Here is a 23,951-nt window from a genome sequence, read left to right on the forward strand (position 1 = left end):
GTTATTTACAATGAAAAACAGAGTGTACAAAGTGCAAAAAAGGCATTTTGCCTGTGCAGAATGCCCACAGCTGGCCCCCTGAATAGACTGCTGCCTAAATTAGGTAGTGCTCAATTCAAGGGGGGTAGGCAAAGTGGGCATCTCCTCTCTCCCTCTTTACCTGCCCCTTAACTTGAACTTCAGCATCCCCAGGGCACAATTTTTTGGTAAGTTAGCACCCATTAGCGCTCTAACACTTGAACCTGAGGTGGAGTATAGTTTAAGGGGCAGTATCCTCCCTTTTTAACATAAGTTCGATAGATGCTTTTGCTGACCATACTGTTGTGTCTATTGATTTCATTGGGGGATATCTATAGTATGTTATTTCTTGCACTAAACAGGGCAAAACATGAAATTGAAACTAAATTCACATTCTACTTCCTGACTTTTACAAGTACTATTAAAACAAATAAGCCCTTTGTATAAACAACCCCCTCCCTTATCCTAGATGTATAGGGAAAGGAAATGGCTGCACCCCCCACACTCAGATATATCTCTCAAATAAACATAGTTGCAATTCCCCTAAGGAAATTAAATCAGTTTAAACGGGGCACAAGGGATAATGTGCAAATGAAGTATATATATATGTGCAAGAAAAGAGAAAACGGAGTAACACCAGTGCTGGTGGCCCCTCTTCAGACTTCAACCAACTGCACCATTACCCTAGCTTATATCAGGTGAATTGATCCGAGGATGATCAATTTGCCTGATATAAGCTAGGATAATGGTGCAGTTGGTTGAAGTCTGAAGAGGGGCCACCAGCACTGGTGTTACTCCGTTTTTTAATTTCTTACCCCAGATGTAGCCTGTTAGGCTGTGAGATAAGGAGCACCTTATCATGCACTTCAATATATTGAGGTCTTCTTAGTGACCTGCTCATTTGTTTTGCTTGTACTCAATTGTGTCAGGAAGTAGAATGTAACTTTGTAGGTTTCAATTTGACTGCAGTTTCAATCATACATATTTGTTAATTAAATTAATAGGCAAAAAGTATACTCAGCACAAAACCTATTAAAAAGGAGGGTATCTTGCCCTTTCTATTAAGAATACATCTTAAACGTGGGGGTACTGAAATCCTTAGTGCATGAAACAGATTTGCTTGCGGAATCTCTAATTGCCTACTGCATCTGATAAAAGTGCACAGCCATCATCTTATGGAGCAACTCGTTTTATTAGATGGTAATTGTACCCATGTTATCAGAATTGCATTCCTAAATCCTTTCATTTAAGTCTTAACATTGCAGCTGCAGCAGGCATGGGAGAAAGGATGATGGAGTCTGGCACTGATAAGTAATGTTGGGAAACTAGGATTTCATTGTTAATCATAAAAAAGTGGTAGGATGGTTTTCTGTGTACGTACTATGTGCATTACCTCAGTACAGTGATCCCCAACCAGTGGCTCGGGGGCAACATGTTGCTCCCCAACCCCTTGGATGTTGCTCTCAGTGCCCCCAAACCAGGGAGTTATTTTTGAATTCCTGACTTGGGGGCAAGTTTTGGATGAATAAAAACAAAATCTACTACCAAATAAAGCCCCTGTAAGCTGATAGTGTGCATAGAGGCTGCCTAATAGCCAATCTTAGCCCTTATTTGGCTCCTCCATTAACTTTTATGGTGATTGTGTTGCTCCCCAAGTCTCAGGAGTAAGAAAGGTTGGGGATCCCTGCTTTAGTATAATACCAGAGGGTCCCTGGAGTTATAGAAGGACAGCAGCAGCAGGGGCAGTCACCAATGTTTGCTCCATAAAATGATGGCAAATAGACATTTCCCTATGCTATGCACAGTACAGCAGGTGTATAGTGTATCAAGGCCATTTATTTATTTTTTATATCATTTCCACTTAATTCTCTGTATCTTTTCGCTGTCATTGTGTTATTACACACTCTTAAAGCAGATGGATGTGTTTTCTTCTAAATAAGTTTAATTAGTTTAATTATTCCTGGCTTTTTATTAACTAATAATCATCTCATTTTAAAAGTCACAAACTGCTGCTATAAAAGATATCTCGCCGGACTAGACTTGTATATCGTGTTGCCAAAAAGTCTGTGCTCCGGGTGATGTTCATTTAACAACATCCATACAATCTGTATATATGTATCAGTTGGAACAGTCTTTAGCGGTACAGGGAGTAGCCAAACATATAACAGCTGAAGCGGTAAGGAGAACACTGTGATGAGGCACTGAGTTTTATCCAAGGAAATTTGTTGGTGGTGTGTTGGACCCAAGTCTGGATATAAATCCAACGTGATGAAACTCTGTATATTTATTATACAAGTCTTGGCTGAAGACAGTTTCTGTTTGATGGATGCTCAGCGATGAATGAATTGTTTCATTTGAGTAAATGAGCTGTCAGAACAATGGCTGCACAGTACAATTTCTTCACGTCCCCGAACAGGCAGGAAAACATAGAAGCCAAAATAAAGTTAAGATATATATTTTTGTGAAGTCTAGTTAAACAGTGAGAAAAGTCCAAATGACGAATACAAATGGTCTGGGTTCCCTCTTCGCTACACAAAATTCCTGTTTCTAATTCTATTATGCTGAGCAGGTCATTTCCCAATTAATATTTGCAACTTTCAGGATCTGGGTTCTGAAGTGGATCTTCTCAACAATGAGCGTCAGTTCCAGAGAAGCTAGACATAGTTTCATTTATCAATGGTTATCACAGGGTACACATTCATTTGCTGTATGCTACTTAACAGTGATACTTCATGAGAAAATAAACATGTTCCTTTTGTTATCGGAAACAAAACCAAATCATCACTAGCAGTCTCTTACTTTTTTTTGTGAGTCTGAATAAACAAGACTTTTGGCTCTTAGGTTTTGCCTTCAATGTTATTGATAGGGTCAGTGTACATAAATATATAAGCACATGTAATAATTCAGTTCATCTATATTTATACAGCACACATCTCTCAATATAAAAGACCCTTTTTGTACCTTAGAATGGAACCTTCTTTCTTCCAATCACAATCACAGTCATTATCCACTAGAGAGAAGCACCAGAAACTTTATTATGTGGTCCCCTTATAAATCTATACATATTGATCATATTCTCACTTTCCTGCTATGTGAGCAAGCTTAACATGGCCAACCTCTCTTAATAACTAAAACCTCCCATGCCCTTTAGAAAAATAATTAGGGGAGCACTCACCGGAGTCTCCAGCTGTAAACGGTACTCGTGCTACAACGTCCGTCACGCCCCCGATCCAGGCGTGTTCCAGCCACCATAGCAAAAAGTAAGTATATCCAGACGGAGCACCGGGACCGTTTTCTTAGTTTAAAATATCAATTTTATTAACAATGTTAAAATCATCACAATTTTATGTAGCTCGCTTGACGCATTTCGTGGCCCATGCCACTTCCTCAAAAGCTGCTAGAGTGACCCGAACCACCCATTCTTAAATCCACACCCTAAGTGTCCCCGCCCAATACTATATTATCCTATTAACCCCTTACAATCAAATGTATAAAAACATAGTTAAAAACATCATTATCAAAGAGCCACAATAAGCATCATGCACGAGCCAAACATGGGCTCCATATTAAGAAATTTAACATAAGGTAGGTAAATAGTTAGACCTATATAGTACTAAAAACTTTATTATGTGGTCCCCTTATAAATCTATACATATTGATCATATTCTCACTTTCCTGCTATGTGAGCAAGCTTAACATGGCCAACCTCTCTTAATAACTAAAACCTCCCATGCCCTTTACCAGATTAAAAATAAATCACCCTCTCCTACCTTAAAATTATGCTGATTGGCATTGCTTTTAAGTACCCCTTGGTCATTCTCATTTAAAGATTTGCCTACTTATCTCCATTTAAAGGTATATGTATGGCTTTTATTTTTTTGTGTGCACCATTTTTTTCCCTCTGTTTTGCGAAAAAATCTGCCAATGGCGAAACTCAGAAATTTGCCATGAATCCATGCCTGCTGGAAAATTTCACTCATCACTAATTAGAAAGATCGAATGAACTGAAAATAGCTGATATGAACTCAGTAGTGTTTCCTTGTCTTTCCACCCTGACTCATTTTCCCATAATACAGAATTAATCAGTTATTTATTGCAGGTATAGGACCTGTTATCCAGAATGCTCGGGACCAAGGGTATTCCGGATAAGGGGTCTTTTTATAATTTGGATCTCCATACCTTAAGTCTACTAAAAAATCAATAAACCATTAATTAACCCCAATAGGCTTGTTTTGCCTCCAATAAGGATTAATTATATCTTAGTTGGGATCAAGTACAAGGTACTGTTTTATTAATACAGAGAAAAAGGAAATCATTTTTAAAATTCTGAATTATTTGATTAAAATGGAGTCTATGGGAGACAGGCTTTCCGTAATTCGGAGCTTTCTGGATAACATGTTTCCGGATAAGGGATCCCATACCTGTACTTCCTATTCCTGTGTTCTGACCCAGTAAGCCACTCCCATTCTGGTTTGCTCTTTCTCCTGAATTTTCCACCCCTTGTTCATTGGTGTATTCCATAATTCTGGGTTGTAACTTGTTCATTTTCTCCTGTTTTGGCTGTATTCATGGACTGTTACTATCTACCTGTTTCTGACTCCTGTTCCACTCCAGTTTGCCTCAAGAATTTTTTTATTTATCTGTGTATACGCCACTGGGATCACTTAGCCAACTGAACATTTCTACAGCTGCACAAATAAGTGGTAATAGCTCTGAACAAATTTCAGATGAGATTGCCATAAATACTATTTTTATTATTTCCCTAGAATGTTCTCAAGATGAATCCAGAATCCCCCAAAGTTGAATCTCTTCCCCTTTAGTTATACCCCTAACTTTATCGGTTCTAGCTAATTCTCCCTTAGAAAGAAAATGCATCACATGGGTAATCATGCTCTGAAGGCTCATTTGGAAGAACTTGAAGCTCTAATAATCTGACTGAACTAATATACCAGTAAAATGGTGTTAATCCCTTTCTTAACTGTCAGGGCGTTTTAAACCAGTCATCTTAATGGAACAAATTCAACAAAAGTCTGACAGTATAATCTCTGGAGAAATAGGAGGAGTTCTGATGCAGCCGACCAAATACTTTACACCACGCCCTCTAATTATGATGCAGTGTGGTATTTGGTACTGAGACAACCTCCCAAGAGGCCAATAGTTATCTACTCATGACTGACTGAGGATTTCTGCAGTAATTAGTCAGTGTAATGTACATGCCAATAGTTGCCTGCATCAGGGATAGCACATTTCTTGTCCGTCGACATGGAAAGTGCTACATTTAACTTGTGAGGTTGCCCAGTCACTCCGCTCTTTGATGGAGAATGGACGGGGTGGGTTCCAGGCTATCTGAGGACAGCAGAGAGATGTAAAATATTTTTCAACACATTTTAAAGAACAAAAAAAAACTCAACGTAAGAAAATTTGGTTGTGGGCGTGGGGTCAGGCGCAATATAGCATTAAGACAAATGTTGTGGTGGATACATAAATTTTGGTTAGTGAACTCATACGGAAATCTATAACAGAAGACATAGCTGTTTCAAGGAGCATTACATACTGAAATATTTACAAAACACTGTATCCTGCACATTAATCAATACACAGCAACTGAGAGATAAAGTGAAACTGACAAGCTCCTGTATTCTATAAAAATGGTACTAGCATGATTTAAATGCCTTCACTGTTATTTGTTTTATTCCTAAATCTAGTTCCTTCCCCAGCCCTAGCCCATTGTTATTGTGGGTGCTGGACTCCAGCCTTCCGATTTGCCTCATTGCTGTACATGAATCCTTCATGCTGAGCTGGGAATTATTTGAAGTTCTCATAGGCTCAAAGGTTTCTACATTGGTCGCTCAGTCAATTAGGTTTTTCTTGAAGGTGGCAAGATGTTAAGGTAGCAAGATAGCAACTCCCAGTAGAAATTAGAATAGCACTCAGTAGCAAGAAATCCAAGTCCGGCTTGGGACTCCTCCAGTTACATGGGAGTAGGAGAAACAATAGGCTAGCTGAAAGTAGTTCTAATGTGTAGCGCTGGCTCCTTCTGAAAGCTCAGACTCAGGCACAATGCACTGAGATGGCGCCTACACACCAATATTACAGATAAAAATACATGTGTTGGTTCAAGAATAACATTTTAAATGGAGAGAATTATTTGCTATGTAAACAGTGTAATTTAGAAATAAAAAGCATACCATAAAAATTATGACAGTAACCCATTAACGCTAAGGCAAAAGCAATGACAAACTCATTATACATCAGATATAACTTACCGCTCTGCGGAGCATAGTCAAGCAAAGGTGTGCCCATAGGCTCACAGTGATAGGTTGCACAGCAAATGAAAGTGGTATAGTATATCATCCATGTACATACTGTATATTTGCACTAAGCTAGCCACACTTAGGAACCCTTATATGTATTAAAAGACACAAAATTTGCTTTTTTTTTTTGCTTTTAAACAGGGGCCAGTAAAGGCTACCTTCTGATTGGGTACCATAGGTGATTAGACCTGTTGAAAACTTTCCACCTTCCATTACATAACCCCCAAAGAGTTCAGTAAAACTTCAATAAAGTAACTAAACCAACAAGTTGTTTGATTCTGTTAATGTAATATGATATTTTTCCTGTGTTGGCAAATGATCACCCCTCAGGCTGACCAATCAGAGCACACAGAAATGTGGCCAGTATTATTGTGATAATAAGCCACTGGTATATGTAGGATAACTGGTTTGACTATACTCATTATTGTTTTAGATTTTATTGTCTGCTTTTGGTTTCTGCCATAGCCTATCCTATGTAACCTGTAACTAACAAAGAGTTAAACCACTTATTTTAGACTTCCTTACCACTAATGGTCTGTGGAGGGGGAACGAGTGGGCGACAATCCTCATGCCTCTGCTGTGTAATGAAAATGACCATCTGATTTCAGTTATGGGGCATGTGGGTGTCTAACAAAAAAAAAATTAATACACAAGAGTAGCTGACAGTTTCACATTCACATATCATACATCAAAATCTGCTCAACAATAACAGTAATCCAGTCTGAGACTGCTTTGTTAACCCTTACCTACATTTACAATTCCTAGCTTGAAATAAGTAACAGGGAATGAGACTTATAGTATTCAAAGTATGGAACTATAGGCTTACAGCAATTTCTGTAATACAGATACTATAGACTATGGCCCATGGTGTTCTCAGTGCTTGTAGTGTCCATCAAAACATGCCTGCCACCTAAATATCATTTCATGGAAATACCAAGTCTTTTGCTTTTGATTTGGTATGGGATCCCTTATCCAGAAACCAATTATGCAGAAAGTTCCGAATTATGGAAAGGCCATCTCCCTTAGACTCCATTTTAATCAAATAATTCACATTTTTAAAACTGATTTCCTTTTTCTCTGTAATAATAAAACAGAACCTTGTACTTGATCCCAACTAAGATATAATTAATCCTTATTGGAGCCAAAACAATCCTATTGGGTTTAATTACTGTTTAAATATTTTTTTTAGTAGACTTAAGGTATGGAGTTCCAAATTACAGAAAGACCCCTTATCCAGAATACCCCAGGTCCCAAACATTCTGGATAACGGGTCCTATACCTGTACTTGATCCCAGCTAAGATATAATTATTCCTTATTGGAGGGAAACAATCCTATTGGGTTTATTCAATATTTAAATGATTTTTAGCAGACTTAAGTTATGGAGATCCAAATTACAGAAAGATCCCTTATTCGGAAAACCCCAGGTCCCGAGCATTCTGGATAACAGGTCCCATACCTGTACTATAAAATAGTCTTACATTAATGGATTAATAAAAATACGGCAGAACTATTTCAATCAGCTTTCATCCATCCATATATCAATGTACATTTCCTTAGATCATCCAAATAAACAGACTGTACTTGGGCAGTATTATTACTTTAATAAAAAAAGGAGAACAGTGTAGGGCCAAGAAAAGAAGTCAAGTCTTTATTTTGATCTATCAGTGCTTTGCAACCTCCGTTATAATGTGTTTACTCACTGAACTTATAGTCAAGTCCTGTCAAGAACAGATTGTATGTTTTAGGTTGCAAGTACGTGAATGGAAACGAGAAAGGGAACAGTATGGGACCATCCAAGTGTTTCTGATTCTCCATGGATGTAGTCCTGAAAACATATCCTGTCCTTTCATGAGTGAGCTTGTAAAAAATAAATTCATTTTTTTTAAAGGAGATGGCTACAAAACAAATCTGCATTTTCAGACTCTGATATAACATGAGTGAATGGTAGTAAAGGGGTTAGTGTCTGATACTCATGAGGAGCTCAGATGAAATGGCTCCAATTTTGGTCTCTGCATCTTTATTTCAAATAATCACTAATTTGAAATAAAGCTGCAGGTATAATCCCACTGTTTGAAGAGCCCCTTGTGCCGGCCGTTTTCTCAGATTTCATACAATTACGAATGGGTGCAGTCCCCTTTGGCTGTGCACCGGGTTCCTCATCCTTGGAGAGGCCAGGAGTGCTGGTGATTTTTTCCAAGTTGGGTTTGCAATGGGACCATGCTTCTTGAAGTAATTGGGATGCAAGATAAGTTCCTTTTATTAGAACAGGGCTGTTCAGCTGAAGGCCTAAAGTTCTATAATCTAAAGGGGTCAGTGACAACCTGCCAGTGCACTTGCATTCGCACAACATTAGGCGCAGTCATGGATTTAAAAAATGGCATGCATTTTTTTTTTTTTGCTTCCTAAGCTGCTCCTTACACTCCCACAGATTGTGCTGAGTGCCTGTTTCTCCATTGCTATAATCAAGCACAGTGCGCCTACTGACGCAGGGGAACCCTGGAGCTATCACCACCCCAAAAGGGGGACGGTAGCTCCAAGATTCCAAGAGCAGCCTGTGTCAATATATGCAGCCTCCTTGTGCCTAAAGATATGTTTGCAGATGCTATTTTGACCACAAGCGCTGCAAAGTCTGACATCCCAACATTCCATGTATTAAATAGGATCACGTGGACCCACTCCAAACAGCAAGGGATATGCTGTACAATTATGAGTGACTGCAAGACCTATAGAAGCTATAAAAGGTCCTATAATCCAAGCTAGGTCTGACACATTTTCCATCATTTTTTTCTAAAATGCTAAGTCATGAAGATGATTTTATTTAAATAAAAAAGATTTCCTAATTGGATTCTAATTATACGAGGCTCAACTTCCCCCTTCCTTTACATTTTTTACTTGTCTCCTAGTTTTCCATTTCTGCTTAGGTTAGAGAAAGTCGATTCCCCTCGCTGGAACGGGGAGATGTGTTGTTTTCCTATGCCTAATGCTGAGGAGTAGATTTTCAGAACATCTGGGCAGTTGTGTCGTGTTTTGATTACCCTTGTCGGCTTGAATATGATTAACAAGGGAAAGAAAATGTTATGGGCCCATGGAATACCAAGGGAAGGCCACACATAGCATCAGGTTGGAAAGAGTAGGTGGCATACAATAAGCAGGGCCACGGAGAAAGGGTCAAAACCTTTCAGCATGCTATGATAAGACATACTGGCCACTACTCTGCTGTAAATCTGTGGAATATTTCTTCATTATTCCAGTAACCTTGGTTATCTGCAAATACTGGCTCTATTCAGGTGATCTGATCTAGTGAAAATCTGGCCATAACCACAGGAGCAAATGAATGAGGGGCAAAACAAAATACCTACACTGGCAAGGACACACACCAAAGAAGGATGGGGAAATACATGTCTGAAGCTTCTGCACTATAATTTGTAAGGCACTGTGTACTTTTTTGGAGAGATGTTTTATAGGAGTCCCATGAAGGTCCCCTGCCAATTAAACCTCACAAGAGTGCAAAAAAAGTTAGATGTTAGATATGGAACCATTCAACTGTTAAGGATTTCAAGAGCTAAACTGGAAGGCAATAGTTTCGACCTTCCTTATTTAATGCAACAAATCACCAAAGAGCTATATGTCAACCTGGAGCCACCTTCTGTAACTCCGCACAGAAACTTATATTGCCATTGTATATATGTATGAATAAATGTTTTTTATATAGGAGTACTTGTGAGCAGTTATGCCTTTGCTTTTATTTCACTGTTTTTGTTTTAATTGTCAAAAAAATGACACCCTCTCTAGTGGTGATAACAAGGTATGGCATATTTAATGACTTCTATTGGTACCGTTCTGTGATATAGCCACCACTGAGGCAAGCTGTGGAGCAGCATCCACCAAAATTGATAAATGTTACAACTCAGTACCTTAAAGGGGCTTTAAGCTAAATAAATAATATTTATCTGGGTATATTTGCTTAAAAATAATGTATATGAACTTGCATTGTAAGTACAGGTATGGGACCTGTTATCCCCAGAATGCTCGGAACCCAGGATTTTCCAGATAAGGGATCTTTCTGTAATTTGAATCTCCATAACGTAAGTCTGCTAAAAATCATTTAACTATTGAATAAACCCAATAGGATTGTTTTGCCTCCAATAAGGGGTAATTATATCTTAGTTGGGATCAAGTACAGGTACTGTTTTATTATTACAGAGAAAAGGGAATCATTTAACCATTAAATAAACCCAATAGGGCTGTTCTGCCCCCAATAAGGGGTAATTATATCTTAGTTGGGATCAAGTACAGGTACTGTTTTATTATTACAGAGAAAAGGGAATCATTTAACCATTAAATAAACCCAATAGGGCTGTTCTGCCCCCAATAAGGGGTAATTATATCTTAGTTGGGATCAAGTACAGGTACTGTTTTATTATTACAGAGAAAAGGGAATCATTTAACCATTAAATAAACCCAATAGGGCTGTTCTGCCCCAATAAGGGGTAATTATATCTTAGTTGGGATCAAGTACAGGTACTGTTTTATTATTACAGAGAAAAGGGAATCATTTAACCATTAAATAAACTGAATAGGACTGTTCTGCCCCCAATAAGGGGTAATTATATCTTAGTTGGGATCAAGTACAGGTACTGTTTTATTATTACAGAGAAAAGGGGAATCATTTAACCATTAAATAAACCCAATAGAGCTGTTCTGCCCCCAATAAGGGGTAATTATATTTTAGTTGGGATCAAGTACAAGGTACTGTTTTATTATTACTGAGAAAAAGGAAATAATTTTTAAAAATTAGAAATATTGCTTATAATGGAGTCTATGGGAGATGGCCTTTCCATAATTCAGAACTTTCTGGATAACGGGTTTCCGGATAAGGAATCCCATACCTGTACCCTATTTCCTCATGCTCGTTTTTGTCTTTCACTTGTTTTAGCATTATGTTCTGACTCTTTGTCAGCAGACTGTGCCCACACTAGGCAGCTACTCTGCAGAAATATGCAGCTGTGTGCTTCTGGTTAGCACTGGCATTTCTCATGGCCTTCCAGCTGGAAGATGTTTATCTAACAGTGGGCTTGGAAGGTGGCAAGTTAGAGCAGAGCTACTCAACAACGTGACATTTTTATTTACTCTTTCCTAGAAAGGGGCTTACCTCTAAATGCAGAATAGTTGTTTTTGCACAAGTCTTATTTATGAACGCAGTGCAAAGCACAACATTAGGGGGCACATTTACAAAGGTACGAATGCTTGAGTGTTCATGCGAACGCTCCGAGCGTATTTTCGCCGATTTTTTTGGGCGTCCGGATAACTTTTTCGTACACCGCACGACTTTTTCGGACGCTTGCACGAAAAAATCGGAAAGGTTTTACCACTGTTTACAATTGTTCGGTACGAAAATTTTGTGACTTTCGGATCGCCAATACGATATTTTCCGGACTAATACGATTTTTTCGTAAGCATTTTCGTGATATTTGCGATCTTCAGAAATTTTCGTTTCCAATCCGATTTTTTCCCATTCGTGATTCGGATTCGTGGATTAGTAAATGTGCCCCTTAGAGATGAATTGGCATGATTTCTGCCCAGAATTTTCCCCAGAACTCCAGCATAATTATGGGTGCATGCTAAGTTACATCCACTCCAACTTTTGCGTAATGAACCATTATGTTTATTATTATTTATTATTATTATTATATTATTATGTTTATTATTGTTTGGTTAAAAGCGCAGAAGTTGCAGTGTGCAGTATTAATATGGGCTTAGTTTTGCAACCAAAAGCAATTTTTATCTTCAGTCTTGTAACTGGGCCCATCCAATATTTACGCTGTACTTAACCATAACACCTCATATCACTACCAATTCCTTAATACCAGGCCTTATATCATTAAACCCTGCTGTGTATATTTGTAAATTTGCCCCCTATGCAGTCTCATCCCCTGCACCCCCTGCAGATACACCCATACTGTATATATTGCTTACTATAAGTTGTAGATACACTGAGTTGCTGTAATACTGTGCAGTGTGTTCTACCACAGTACAAATATGGTAGATCTTTGTGGCAGAATGCATATAAACCCAAAAACCTGATCAGAAGTAGGTATGGAGTATTAGGGCAGTTCAAACCATTGTTATTGCTTTCCCCTTGCTGGTAATAAGCAGGTACAAAACAGTACAAACGTTATTACCTACAACCCATTTCAACACACCCTAAGCACAGGAAGTTCACCATTAGTGATGAGCGAATCTGTCCCGTTTCGCTTCGGCGAAAAATTAGCGAATCTTTCAAAAGAATGGCGAAACGTCGAAAAATTCACGAAACAGCGAAAATGTTGTGCATCAAAAAAAATGTCACCCGCGGCTATTCTTTTGTCGTGAGGCTATTCTTTTGTTGTGCGGCTATTCTTTTGTCGCCCGCGGCTATTATTTTGTCACCTGCAGCTATTATTTTGTCGCGAAACGGCGAAAAATTCGCAAAACGACGAAAATGTTGTGCATCAAAAAAAAAATTGTCGTCCGCGGCTATTCTTTTGTCGTGAGGCTATTCTTTTGTCACCCGCGGCTATTCTTTTGTCGTGCGGCTATTATTTTGTTGCACGGCTATTATTTTGTCACCTGCAGCTATTATTTTGTCGCCTGCGGCTATTATTTTGTTGTGGGCGACAATTTTTGGACGCGCGGCAAATTTTTTCATCCATTTCTCAAAATAATCTGACAATATCGAAATGCGGAAATTCGCCTTGAATCCATGCCTGGCGAAACATTTCGCCCATCACTAGTCACCATGAGTTGTTCATTTGCATTTGTTGTAAATAGACAATCTTTAATCACTCTAATGAAAATTGCACACATTTGGGATTTAACTGGAGCCGCTTAATAATATCTACAAAGTTGCTAGGGGAAACAAGGTCTTAATACCAAGACTTGCTTTTCTTTTGAATATAGTTTTATCACCTACTTGGAAGCCAATTAGTTTGACGTGACTTGTACGAAACTGCAGTGTAAGGCTTCAGAAAGCGAGATGGCTAACCCAAGCCGCCATGCGTGAAAAGAAAAACATACAACATTGCAGGTCTCATAAAAATGCCCAAGGTCTGCAAAGATACCACGAAAACATGAAATCAGCTTTAAACCAATTATTGCTATTAAACACAAGCACATTTTCTCGAAGCTCCTTTTCTAGATTGTTTATGTAATCACAATTCAACGTAGAGGTCAAAATTGGACCCAAATTGTCGTTTTGTGAAATCTACAAAAAAATTATTTTTTTTTTTCTTTTTCCCTAAAGGATTTTTCCATGGGACGTATTTCTTTCCACTTACCATCTCCCTATCTACCAACCTTGGGTCAACAAACAGCCAGTGATTGACAAGTTAAAATGTTTAGCTTAGCTCTGGCTCATATAAACCAATTTAAGTTTTCTAATGTAAGAGCAAAATGAATGGCAAACAAATGGTGTTTTTTACCTGAGTCTCTCCTAACCAAATAAAGTCCTTGTTAAATTTGTTGACCTTCGCACACATGCCTGACCCATGTCAGAGGTACTCGATTCTTCAATGATGTTACTAATAAACCTGGAGAGTTCCAGGAATCTTTAAAGCACTTGGGATAAGTGGCCTTGTACCAGGGAGCAGCAGAAGTGCATATATAAATAGGCATTTGAGCATAAGCAAGAAGAAAATTAGAGTTTACTATTGCAAATCAAAGACAGAGTAGTTTGGGAAAAAAAGACTATCTTCTAGCAAATACTGTGATGCATATGTGGCAGGGGCCCCTTGTGGGATTTAGCCATCTGAAGCAGTAGAGCCAAAGCCAGTCCCCACACTTTTACTCACCTAGCATCCAATCAGTACATAGCACTTATTGGGCACTGTTTAAAAACAAGCAACTGATTGGTTGTTATGGGTTACTTGGCTTGGCACAAGCTTTGGGACTTTGTATTAGATTCTCCAATGGGTCAGGAAGGTAGAATCACTAGTATAGAGAGAACAACTGGCATCTCCAACACTAAAAGAAATAAAAGTTGGCAGTTACGTTATTTGTAAAGTTATGGCTTTTGCCCATAACATGATTTTTGTCTTGCATTATGCTAAAAGTTAGCCCTAATAAGCAGAAAATGTGAACCTTTTCTTCTAAAAAGAAGTTAGAGGCCTTATTTACAGATGTCCCTTCCTACACAACCCTTACATCTGTCCATGACATTATACACTTCACATAGTTTATCGATACAGCTGAAAAGGCCACATTTATGCACATTGCAAACTAATGTGCCAACCCAAGAGTAACCCTATCACTGCAGCATGGAGACAAAATTTTGATGGCCAGCAACACAAAGTTGACATTTCTAGGAGTATATATATGGCAAAAGAGGCTTGAGAAAGGGCTGGTGCCTGAAACGTTGCCTGGTTTGTTGGCACAATAAACACTTTCTACATGGAATCAGAGTGCTGTAGTGTGTTTATCAGTAAGATAAAAGTATAGTTCTGCTGAATGCTATTTCTGTAGATGTAATCTTTACAAAACGTTCCTGCTGCCTTGGTCTCTTGTTCCCACCCTCACTTTGTCTGTGTTTCATCCTACTCTATAACCGTGTTGACCCTGGCAGCCCCTTCTCCTGTCAATCACTAGCTTATAATGTCATATGACACAGAGGGGAAGGAGTATTTCTTGAATTCATATCATGTGACTAATATTTGAAATGTTTCACATATGCCAGAGAGGCTTTGTTTGGTGTTGATGCAGTAAATCCATGGAAAGTTTGAATTTGTTCATCTCTCTCCACTAGTGATGAGCGAATCTGTCCCGTTTCGCCGAAAAATTTGCGAATCTTTCAAAAGATTCGCGAAACGGCAGAAAATTTGCGAAACAGCGAAAATGTCGCACGTCAAAAAAAATTGTCACCCATGGTTATTTTTTTGTCACCCACAGCTATTTTTTTGTCGCACGGCTATTCTTTTGTCGCGGGCGTCAATTTTTGGACGCTCAGCGAATTTTTCTGCTGCAAATTTTTTTATCTGTTTCGCGAAACAATCCGCCAATGGCGAAACGCGGAAATTCGCCGCGAATCCATGCCTGGCGAAACATTTCGCCCATCACTACTTTCCACCATCGGCCTCATTTTTGCTTATTATGTGCATGGATTGGCACAATAATGCACAATAATGCAGATAAATTTGCACTAGCTAAAGTTTGCCTGTACCTGGCACCAATGCACCTATTGCGCCTATTACTGTGGTAATATGTCGCATAAACTAGCTCATATATAAAATACTGTTTATCTAAATAAACCATTGCCATAAAATGTACCTTTTTAGTAGCATGTGCCATCCTGTAGATTGTAAGCTCTTGGGAGCAGGGCCCTCTGATCCTATTATTACTCTGTATACCCTTGTTTGTTGAACTTTTCAAGATCCTTATTTGTTTAAATTTATTGTGTAATTTTCTGGTGCTATATAAATATATGATGATGATGATGATGATGACTGGGGAATCCTAAATAGAAAATTGTCATTTTAAATACTAAAGGGCCACCCCATGGGATCATAGGATTCACGGTGCACACAAACAACCCAAGGGCACACATACATGTTAGGTCACATCAGCCAATTAATGGGCATGGCTCTGTATATATTTTTTTTTTTGTAACTTAGAATTTTATTATAGAATTAAGAAGAACAATACGACAATCAATTTGGAAGCTCTCAAGGTGATAAAGCTTACAAAGATTCAACATCATATAATATTTTATTTCGAAAGTAGGCAATGAGGGTGTAGCTGAAATGTCGCTGCATCAGTGTAAAGCCCTACTGCTGATCCAGCTCCTTCTTTACCAGCAAAATTGAAACCTATGCTTGAGAGAAGGTGTATTCAACATACGTACATTATTCTATAAAAATGATAAAGAAAACAGGATGCGAAGGAGGACAGAAGATAGAGAAAAGTTCTGTCTTCTACTTCCAACACTTCTCCTATTAGGGCAGTGACACACGGGAAGATTAGTCGCCAGTGGGATGGCATACGCGGCGCCGCGATTTGCCAAAGTCGCCCAAAGTTTCCCCTCAAGGCAACTTTGGCGACTTCGGCAAATCGTGTGCCGCGTATGCCATCCCACTGGCGATTTACATTCTAGCCGGTGTGATGGCATTGCGGGGAGATTTGTCGCGCGACGACTAATCTTCCCGTGTGTCACTGCCCTTATAGTTAGAGCTGCATCATTTCCTGTCAGGTGATCTCTGAGGGAGCACATAGACCAGCACAAAATGGGGGCTCAATGGAAAGGCTGTAAAAGGGCAATATTTACTGATAGATATATTCCAGTTTTTAAGATTCTTTAATAGGCCACTTGATATGATATAAACTTTGTTGGTTAAGTATTCATTCTGAAAGTAAAGTTTTTCTCTTACTTTTTTACCCTTGAGCAGGCAGTAAATGCAGGGTCCCCTTTGTGCAATATACCAAACGCAGTCTGACAAAGGCTAATCAAATACACCCTATACCCAATTGGGCGAAGACCAAAAATTGAACACCAGGAAGTGAGGAGAAGCTGTGCCACCTCTTTACTTCCTTACCTATTTATATGAATATCGGCCAGGATCGATAGGCCCCCATACATGTACCAATAATCAATTAAATTTGTATATATACAGTATATGGTCAGCTCGAGTACTGTTTTTTGTGCCTGTGTGATACCACTTAAATTGTTAAATTGACTGCTTTGATTTTAGTTTCATTGAAGTATGTATAAATATTTTACTTAACCTCAGGGGAGTAAGTATGACTGCTCCCTCATATATTAATAGAGCGATATTTAATTCAGAGGGATGTGAGGGCTGCCATGGTCAGATTCGTTTCTGCTGTATCCTTACAAGGAGCAGCATCCTGGGAATTCAAATAATGTCCTGGTCTTCAACCCAGAAGTCCCCAAAACATGCTCTTCTACAGCCACTGCAGTTCTTCTGACATCTACTGGATGACTGCAGATGCTATTAGGTTATATTTTGGGCATCCCTTGCCTTTAAATATAAACATTAATAGTACACCCATGCACTGTATAAGTCTCCTTATTTTCATTTTCAGCAAACACCGTAAATTTTACTTGTACAATATTTACTTACACACCGCAAAAATGGTACCTGTTCTACCAGAGAAAACGCCTGGGCACGTAGGCAGAGAAAATAAAATAATAAACACACAACTCATTAGCACGCAGAACGCAAACATGCAACTCTTTCACTTTTCCACTGGGATAATACACTGATGCCTTTATAGGGCTTCCATGAATTCTGCTGAAATTTGGGGCAGGTCAGGGCTTGGCATGGACCAGTTATTAGTAGCTGAGAAAACAGAAGCATAAGGGAGAGTCAAATAAACAGAGCTTAATGATGGAGGCACAATGTACAAACTGTGTGTTTAAGAACCCCTAAAGAAATAAACAGAATTATGCAAAATATGATACAGGGAATTAGCTTAAAAGAGACCACAGGGACCAGCTATGTAAAACCTAATCTAATTCTCTCAATGTGAAAGGCACAGACTACAGGGCAGTCTATGCTCTATGAATAGAAGACTGTATTACGGTTACTAAGGGTTTTCGCATTGCACTTTGCAAATTGTTGCTCTCCTGTTTGTTAGCCCGTGAGACGCCCACGTGAACTGTTCGACAAACCGCACTAAGATAATCACACAAACATTAAGCTATGCTGACAAATCACACCACACACTCGGGGCACCACCACAGGCCACAGAACAAACAGCTGCACTTATTCTGCCTGACAAAGTGCAATAGGCTTTATAAACAAAATGATCACACCAGTAAGATGTATATATCAGCGCTTTGCCCAGCATTTATCTAATGAGTCTAATGAACCATAAATCCAGATATCTTATAACTTGATAATTGATAATAATTAGTTATAATTAATAATTGATTCATTCTTTTGATAAGAATTCAAGTATTGGACCAATCTAGATTCATGGGGGAAAATGCCTTGCTCTTTTCTTCTGTAAGCATCTTTAACTTATTTCATATTTTTCTTCAGATAGCATCATGTCCCTTTTTCATGCCTTTTATTTATATGGAGTCATGAGTGAAATTAAAAAGTCACAGCAAAAAAAACGCCCATTGACTTTAATACATTTCAGGAATTTTTCGCCAAAAAGAAATGGGACAGTTTTTATCTGTGCATCCTTGGGTGGGTTCCAGCATTAAAGTGGGTAAGGGAGAAAGCTAAAAGTTCTCCTCAGGAAGGCTACCAGTAGATGGATTTGTATTGTTTAGCATATAATTGTATATTGATATACAGGTATAGGACCCGTTATCCAGAATGCTCAGGACCAAGGGTATTCCGGATAAGGGGTCTTTCCGTAATTTGGATCTCTCCATACCTTAAGTCTGCTAAAAAATCAATAAAACATTAATTAACCCCAATAGGATTGTTTTGCATCCAATAAGGATTATTTATATCTTAGTTGGGATCAAATACAAAGCACTGTTTTATTATTACAGAGAAAAGGGAATCATTTAACCATTAAATAAACCCAATAGGACTGTTCTGCCCCAATAAGGGGTAATTATATCTTAGTTGGGATCAAGTACAGGTACTGTTTTATTATTACAGAGAAAAGGGAATCATTTAACCATTAAATAAACCCAATAGGGCTGTTCTGTCCCCAATAAGGGGTAATTATATCTTAGTTGGGATCAAGTACAGGTACTGTTTTATTATTACAGAGAGAAGGGAATTATTTAACCATAAAATAAACCCAATAGGGCTGTTCTGCCCCCAATAAGGGGTAATTATATCTTAGTTGGGATCAATTACAAGGTACTGTTTTATTATTACAGAGAAAAGGGAATCATTTAACCATTAAATAAACCCAATAGGACTGTTCTGCCCCCAATAAGGGGTAATTATATCTTAGTTGGGATCAAGTACAGGTACTGTTTTATTATTACAGAGAAAAGGGAATCATTTAACCATTAAATAAACCCAATAGGACTGTTCTGCCCCCAATAAAGGGTAATGATATCTTAGTTGGGATCAATTACAAGGTACTGTTTTATTATTACAGAGAAAAAGGAAATCAGTTTTAAAATTCTGAATTATTTGATTAAAATGGAGTCTATGGGAGACAGGCTTTCCGTAATTCGGAGCTTTCTGGATAACGGGTTTCCGGATAAGGGGTCCGATACCAAATATTATTTTTTTGGACAGGCAAAGCCTCCCTGACCTTCATTATTAGTGATAAGCAAATCTGTCCCATTTCGCTTTGCCGAAAAATTTGCGAATCTTTTAAAAGAATTGCGAAATGGTGAAAAATTTGTGAAACGCTGAAAAAAAAATTGTCGCCCGCGACTATTCTCTTGATGCCCACGACTATTCTTGCATCAATTTTTGGATGCGCGACTATTCTTTTGATGCTCGACTATGCTTGTGACAATTTTTGGACGCGCGGCGAATCCATGCCTGGCGAAACATTTCGCCCATCACTATTCATTATTCTTTTTCTATGGATATATGGTAGTTGGTGTCTTCTTGGGAAGATTAAGGATCCGTAAACTCTCTCTTTCCAAAACTTTTTTATTCCCTGCCTATCAAGATAATCAGCCTCTCTGTGGCAGACAGAGGATGAGGGGCAGGGTTTGGATGGATTGGGTTGCTTCTGGCAATTTGATGGGGAGGGTTGGCAGGTATTAGGCCAACCTTTGTTTTCAGAAAAAGTTCCTAACATTTCTATATTTCCCCTTTCTGAGAAAAAGGTTATTCTTTGTACCCCCCATTCTCTATTTCCTGAGCATTTTTTTGAATCTTGTATATTATTATTGCTTCTTGTTTTAGCCATTAAAACAGCCACTGGTTTAAGAGGCAATGGGAAAGACACTGAAGGCATTCATTTAACTACTTGTCTCATATAACATCTTGTATTTCCATTTGTTGGAATTACACATGTCAAACACCATGTACCAATTCAGATCCAATAATAAAATTGAATAAATTGTGGTGTTTACCAAACGGCGCAAAATCAGATTAATACTTCATCTGATTAGTCCTAGTATTATAACAAATGTATGTTTTTGCTTCAGGCCAGCCCATGACTTATATATCGTAATAGGTTTGCGATGCTGTGACCAAATCTTAAACCAGAAGGGAAATTTGATTATAAGAGAATTAGCGCCTTGCTGTTTTGGACACATAGGTCAGGGGAGTCATGTCTGGATTTAGGAAATATTTAGACATGGAATTTTAGTAGCGTCGCCTTTCAGAAGTTATATCTGGAATGTATGGCCCCACAAAATGTAAACATTTTCAGCTCTTAACTTGTTCATCTGGTTATCAGTTGAGAAGTGAGGGGAAGTTGATAGTTTGCTGGTAATTTATAAGCAAAATATTGTGTATATTTATATGTATGTATATATTTATCATTGCTTCCTAGCAATTTTCTACATCTGTATGTTTCTTGCTCATTTATTTCTATATTTTGGTGCTAAGAAAAACAAAATCTAAATTAATACTTATTGGTATTTCTAATGCTTTTATTGTATCTTTTTAAATGATATGTGATATGAACTCATATGAACCCATATGGAAAACAAATCTGTGCTGTCACCAGGCTACGTTCTTGGTTGCCTTAGCCATCTGCATCCCATAGTTGCATTCACAGACATCTTCAACTTGCTGAGTCAAGGAACTAGGAGGGGCACGCCTTAAAAATAAATATATATTAAGTCTCTACATTATATTTATTACTCAAACTCCTTAATTTAAATGTTAGCCATAGTTATAATAATTATATTCTGTTTTGGCAAAGGAATATGAAATGCTATAATTATTTGTTGCGCTGTTTCAGTATTTACTTAACTACTGGGAACTAATTAGTAGACACGCCGTCATATTATAGACCAGTATACTAAATATTGACATTGTCTGATCGAGGCCTACTCCCATAAATGAAGGAGTCTATCATTCCCTCTTCTCTACAGTAATAGGCAAATCAGTGGTCTTCTTTATAGTTGCCTGGAAACTTGAGTTGCTTTACTCTCAGTATTCACCTAGTCCTTGGAAATACACCACAGCTTTATATCCAGAATGCTCGGGACCTGGGGATTCCAGATAAGGGGTCTGTAATTCAGATTTCCATACCTTCTAAAAAAAAACATTTGAACATTAAATAAACCCAATAGGATTGTTTTGCTTTAATAAGGATTAATTATATCTTAGGATCAAGTACAGGTACTGTTTTATTATTACAGAGAAATGGGAATAATTTAACCATTAAATAAACCCAATAGGGCTGTTCTGCCCCCAATAAGGGGTAATTATATCTTAGTTGGGATCAAGTACAGGTACTGTTTTATTATTACAGAGAAAAGGGAATCATTTAACCATTAAATAAACCCAATAGGGCTGTTCTGCCCCCAATAAGGGGTAATTATATCTTAGTTGGGATCAAGTACAGGTACTGTTTTATTATTATAGAGAAAAGGGAATCATTTAACCATTAAATAAACCCAGTAGGGCTGTTCTGCCCTAATAAGGGGTAATTATATCTTAGTTGGGATCAAGTACAGGTACTGTTTTATTATTACAGAGAAAAGGGAATCATTTAACCATTAAATAAACCCAATAGGACTGTTCTGCCCCCAATAAGGGGTAATTATATCTTAGTTGGGATCAAGTACAGGTACTGTTTTATTATTACAGAGAAAAGGGAATCATTTAACCATTAAATAAACCCAATAGGGCTGTTCTGCCCCCAATAAGGGGTAATTATATCTTAGTTGGGATCAAGTACAGGTACTGTTTTATTATTACAGAGAAATGGGAATCATTTAACCATGAAATAAACCCAATAGGGCTGTTCTGCCCCCAATAAGGGGTAATTATATCTTAGTTGGGATCAAGTACAGGTACAGTTTTATTATTACAGAGAAAAGGGAATCATTTAACCATGAAATAAACCCAATAGGACTGTTCTGCCCCCAATAAGGGGTAATTATATCTTAGGATCAAGTACAAGGTACTGTTTTATTATTAAAAAGTAAAAGGAAATTTAAAAAAATTAGAATTATTTGCTTATAATGGAGTCTATGGGAGATGGCCTTCCCATCATTTGGAACTCTCTAGATAACACACCCCACGTCTATAATTACATACATCTGAGGAGCCAGATAATGAAGGCTTCCCTTGTAATATGCCCAGTTCTAGTAATTTAGCTACTGACGCGTGGGTCACTCGGGAGGAAATTCAAAAGAGACTTGAACATATAAAGGTAAACAAAGGTCCAGGGCCGGATGGGATTCATCCCAGGGTATTAAATGAGCTGAGCGCTGTGATTGCCAAACCTCTTCACTTAATTTTTCAGGATTCATTGAGGTCTGGCATGGTGCCAAGAGACTGGCGGATTGCTAATGTGGTGCCGTTATTTAAAAAGGGATCCCGTTCTCAGCCTGAAAACTATAGGCCTGTTAGTCTGACATCAGTAGTAGGAAAACTTTTGGAAGGGGTAATAAGGGATAGGGTACTTGAATACATTGCAGTTCACAATACTATTAGTTTGTGCCAGCATGGTTTTATGCGTAACAGATCTTGCCAGACTAATTTAGTCACCTTTTATGAGGAGGTGAGTAGGAACCTTGATGCTGAAATGGCAGTTGATGTCATCTACTTGGACTTTGCTAAAGCGTTTGATACAGTACCTCACAGAAGGTTAATGATCAAATTGAGGAACATTGGCCTAGAACATAATATTTGTAATTGGATAGAGAACTGGCTGAAGGATAGAGTACAAAGAGTGGTTGTAAATGGAACATTTTCTAATTGGACCAGTGTGGTTAGTGGAGTACCGCAGGGGTCAGTCCTTGGTCCTTTGCTGTTTAACTTGTTTATTAATGACCTGGAGGTGGGCATAGACAGTACTGTTTCTATTTTTGCTGATGACACTAAATTGTGCAAAACTATAAGTTCCATGCAGGATGCTGCCGCTTTGCAGAGCGATTTGACAAAATTAGATAACTGGGCAGCAAACTGGAAAATGAGGTTCAATGTTGATAAGTGCAAAGTTATGCACTTTGGTAGAAATAATATAAACGCAAACTATCTACTGAATGGTAGTGTGTTGGGGGATCCTTAATGGAGAAGGATCTAGGGGTTTTTGTTGATAACAAGTTGTCTAATGCCAGGCAGTGTCATTCTGTGGCTACTAAAGCAAATAAAGTGCTGTCTTGTATAAAAAAGGGCATTGACTCAAGGGATGAGAACATAATTTTGCCCCTTTATAGGTCCCTGGTAAGGCCTCACCTTGAGTATGCAGTGCAGTTTTGGGCTCCAGTCCTTAAGAAGGATATTAATGAGCTGGAGAGAGTGCAGAGACTGCAACTAAACTGGTAAAGGGGATGGAAGATTTAAACTATGAGGTTAGACTGTCGAGGTTGGGGTTGTTTTCTCTGGAAAAGAGGCGCTTGCGAGGGGACATGATTACTCTGTACAAGTACATTAGAGGGGATTATAGGCAGTTGGGGGATGTTCTTTTTTCCCATAAAAACAATCAACGCACCAGAGGTCACCCCTATAGATTAGAGGAAAGGAGCTTCCATTTGAAGCAGCGTAGGTGGTTTTTCACGGTGA

The sequence above is a fragment of the Xenopus tropicalis genome, chromosome 10, assembly GCF_000004195.4.
Source record: "Xenopus tropicalis strain Nigerian chromosome 10, UCB_Xtro_10.0, whole genome shotgun sequence".
NCBI classification, from domain to species: Eukaryota; Metazoa; Chordata; class Amphibia; order Anura; family Pipidae; genus Xenopus; species Xenopus tropicalis.